Genomic DNA, 4,021 nt, shown 5'->3' with positions numbered 1-4,021 from the left:
ATTTATCCATGGTTACCGGAATTTTAAATAATTACGAAGCAACAGATATTTGCGCAATGTTAATTAGGCAGATTACCTTGAAAAATATTGCTGCCGTATTTCTGATATAGTTTTTTGCAAATTTCTCAGTTTTTAATAACAATTAACTTCTTTTACTAGCTTTTCTGTACTCCTATAAGAGCGCCAGACAACACCTCCAGAGGAATGACGCCAATTTTGAATCACCCTGTATACTAAAAACAAAAACAGAACATGGGTCACCAGTAACTACTTAAAGGAAAAAACTGATAATAAAGTCGAACGGTTCAAATAAAATATACCTTCTGCATGCGAAAATGTTCAAAAAGCTAATTTTCGTTTAAAAATGAATTAACATTTAAGAATAACTTTTTGCGTATGCTTTTTACCAAGTCTAGTTCCTTGATTACCTCGAAAAGCATTGTTGCCGTTCTTCTGATATAGTTTTTAGCAACTGAGCAAACTTTTACACCCCCAGAGGAATGGCGTCAATTCTTAATCAGGCCGTATTGTGGAATGTTAGCGAAAGCATTCTGAATTTCACAGCTTTAGAAAATCGTTACATTTATCCAAGAAGTGACACATTTGAGGTGTTAACTTTCGCACCCTTTATTCCCTTAGATCATTTTCAGGCTCCAGTCATCTGCACACACTGGTGTTTGTCTCTTCTTTTAACTGTAAAAATTTTCAAGAAAAGCATTAAGGCCGGTTTGCACCGTTGAAAATAAGCTTGGCTTTGCCATTAAGCTCAGCTTTAAAATTTAATTGGTTTGCACCACATTATAAACCAGGGTTACAGCATTCAAAGCTCGGCTTAAATTAAGCCGTCAACTTTGGTGGCTTATGGTATTAAGCCGTGAATTCTAACCTTAATTTAGTCGAATAATGCTTTAAAAAGTTAGGGAAAATAAAGCAAATTTTTATTTTACAAAACAATGGATATCGAAGCTTTTTTTGATATATTTGAAGATGATTTAGATATCCTCGAGATAATTGAATTTGGATTTCCATAGAGAATTTATATCAGAAATAATCCCTTGGAGGACTTGGACGAACTAACTTTTCAAAGCAATAAAACTAAAATAGACATATTTCTTATGGAAATATCTGCTTGATTAAACTGAAGACAGTAAAAGCAAGAGGAACAAAAACCTAAATAAAACTATGCAATTGCTTAGTTTTAATGTTCAATTCCATCTTCATTATTTCCATTATTTTTAAATGCTCTGTCCTTTTGCTGAAACTGAAACCCATCTCGAGGTTAGGTAAAGCAGCCAACAAACGCTCTGTAGTTAGTTTAGAGTCGAAAATACCTCAATTCTCTCGTTAAGCTCGGCTTACTAAAGCGGGGCAGCAAGTTCATTGGTGCAAGGATAGTGGATTTAAGCCCAGCGTTTTTCTAAGCCAAGGCTTAGTAAAGCCCACAGTATAAACATTATATTCATTTAGGTCTTGCACAGCAAAGACCTAAATGAATATAATGTTTACCAATTATGAGTTTGAATTAATTTTAAAATCTGATGATGGCGCTGTTGTCTCGTCGAAACGTAACGAAATAAACAATATACAAAAAAAAATGTTTCACACTGTGACTGGATCCCAGTAAAGAAAATACTATAATAACAATTACTATTTAAAAAAACTTTATTGGATTCAACGCAAAAAGTTCTAGCAAGGACAATTTTAACTTAGTTAAGTTAAGCAGATTACGTAACATGTGATAATTAAAAAGGGTCGTTCAGGATATTTCAGAAATCAAGTCGGGAACCTAAATTTAAAAAAATGGAATTCTGCCCAATTTTGCCCATTTAACGGATTCTCTATCTTTAAAAATGTAGAAGTTACCCTTACAAAGACTCAGAAAATCGCCACCTTGTATACTAGACCTAACAAGGCCAAAGACGAAGATTAATTGCTTGTTCATTTTACGTGATAAACCCGTCTCTTGACCACCTAGAACGCCAGAAATTGTATTTTTCTATGGATGTACATAAAGTTATTCTATATCACAATCAAACTGCTCCAGCTATTGCACCAGCTATGAAAACAACCGGCTAAGTTGAATGGCCCATCTATCATGAGTCCCCAAAGTCTTCTTCGGACTGAAGGTTGTTCAACCGTATGGTTGGCTCAAGCTCTACTCTCTTTCAATACGTACATTGCAGGGCCATTAGATTACAAGATTGGGGGGTAGAACGTGTTTTGGTTGCAGCTCTTTATTAGGTCACATTCAAATAGATTTATTCCACAAACTGGGTAAAATCCGACAGGTGGAAACAAAACCGCATAATTAAAGCCACAGCAGTTGATAGAATGGTTTACGGCTAATTTTGCTTGCGAGTGTAATGAGAAGTGATAATTTTCTTTTTAGACTGTGCCAAATATACCAGATATTTGCATTAAATTGTTAACATTTGAGGTGCGTATAAAACACAAATGTTCCAAAAAAGTGTTAAATCGGAAAAATGAAGAATCTGTATTTAACAGAAATCCCAAATAACGAAACTATAATTAGGAGAGATTTGAAAATTGGACGGTATGCCGAAGTCATTGGGGGCAACCGATCTAAAATATCTTCAATATGAATATACCGGAAGTAGGTATCAACTTGCTTATTTTAAATGGGACCCCCTATATGTTATTAGATTTTAAAATTTTACTCCATCCTATACCTAAGTCTAACGGTTTTTGATATATTTCAAATTTTATGTAAAAAATGACTGTTGCAACAACTCGAATAATTATTAATTTTTCCTATTAGCAAATATGTGCTACTTGATTTGAGTGGCATTTCTTGTTGCAAAGGACTCACTTTAATGGAATTTCGACAGCATTTTGATAACTATGAAATCAAAGTGTTAACAAAATTAATTTGAAAATGGCGTTGAGTAAACTGGTTCCCTGTGGGACACCTTGTAAGTAAAGTGATAAAAATAAACAAGTCAGAAAGTACGCAATTCAATTAAAAAGTGGAGCTAAGCTCCACCCTTCTTGTTCCGAAATACGATTCACTTTCGCAGTGGGTGAATGTCAAAAAATGTGCATTGGTAGCACACAAATCTTGTGTGGGGAGTTATTTGCCACCGAAAACAGCGGGAGAGAACCCATTCGTTTAGGGTTTTAGGTGTTCTATTTGATATTCAGTCCTTCGAAGGCAGAACCTTGATTTATTGACAACCCAACAGACAAAGCAGCCTCGGAACCATTCATTTATAATAGCTAACAGAACACTGATTGTGTAGTAATTGTGCTCCCAATATAGGTAAAAGAAAAGGCAAATAAAATAAACAAAAGAACACACATAAATGAGACGAAGTCTCACATTGAATGTGAGTGATTGCGGCAGGTGGCGGACTCCACTGTTTCAAAACCGAAATTATTTGATCACGTCGACCAAGACCGGTGACACTCTTCGAGCGCAATCGCTGGCAACTTATAAAATCCACAACATGCTTTTTTCCGTCTTTGTGGCCGGTAAACAGTAAAAACAAATCGCAACCGCTAAACAATAGGCATATATTTCATGTCTTAAAAGAATATAATAATGTTAAACAGCAGTTTGCGTTCAAACAACGCTGGCGGAACGAAATTTTTGGAAAGTGCTCGCCTTGCGATTGGTCGGTGACATGCTATCTGCTTGTGGATCTTGACTATCGTTTGATTTGAATACAACACTCAAGACAAGGAGGAATTGGGTTCGATATCGATCGGTTGGCTGACTGGCTGCCTTCTAATCAATCAGTTTTTTCCTTCGATCCTATCGGTTTCTTCATCTGATGCCGCTTCCAATTGTCAGCACAGTTCTATTTAATGAAACGGTTGCGAGAACGAGCCTTTTTAGCAACTAGATGTTGATGGAAATTGCTATTCTCCTAAAGCCGGTAGTTTTTGAACCCTCGAGCTTGTTTGTTGTTGTTGCATGTTTCGTCAAACCACTTCAACTCCTTCGCGTTCCTTAATCATTCCTGATTCTAGAAATTCGCTCACAAATAGTGGGGTGATT

Source organism: Dendroctonus ponderosae, unplaced genomic scaffold (genome assembly GCF_020466585.1).
Source record: "Dendroctonus ponderosae isolate FM_Combo_2020 unplaced genomic scaffold, Dpon_F_20191213v2 Dpon_F_20191213_3, whole genome shotgun sequence".
Classification (NCBI taxonomy): domain Eukaryota; kingdom Metazoa; phylum Arthropoda; class Insecta; order Coleoptera; family Curculionidae; genus Dendroctonus; species Dendroctonus ponderosae.
This window is presented reverse-complemented; position numbering follows the sequence as displayed.